The following is a 305-nucleotide window of genomic DNA, read 5'->3' as shown; positions in this document are numbered from 1 at the left end:
CCGTTATGCTCATGTGTCCTCTGATAATAATAGCTTTCTAGGATTAAACATTATTTGGATAATTGGTAAAAAAAATTTAACCCTTTTAAAATTTTAAAATTTAAAATTAAAATTTTATTTTAAGCCCTACTGTGTGTTAGACCTACCTGAAAAACTAAAAAGCAATTTATTTCATTTGTAGGCCTATCGTGATTTTTTTAAATGCTATCATTATCATTAGTAATTTCTTTATTTGTTCTTATATTATTATTAAAGGCAGAGTAAGTGATTTCTGGTAGCCAATGTTGATATTTGAAATCACCAAA

This window comes from Sinocyclocheilus rhinocerous, unplaced genomic scaffold (genome assembly GCF_001515625.1).
Source record: "Sinocyclocheilus rhinocerous isolate Xijiao unplaced genomic scaffold, SAMN03320098_v1.1 scaffold1474, whole genome shotgun sequence".
Taxonomy (NCBI): domain Eukaryota; kingdom Metazoa; phylum Chordata; class Actinopteri; order Cypriniformes; family Cyprinidae; genus Sinocyclocheilus; species Sinocyclocheilus rhinocerous.
This window is presented reverse-complemented; position numbering follows the sequence as displayed.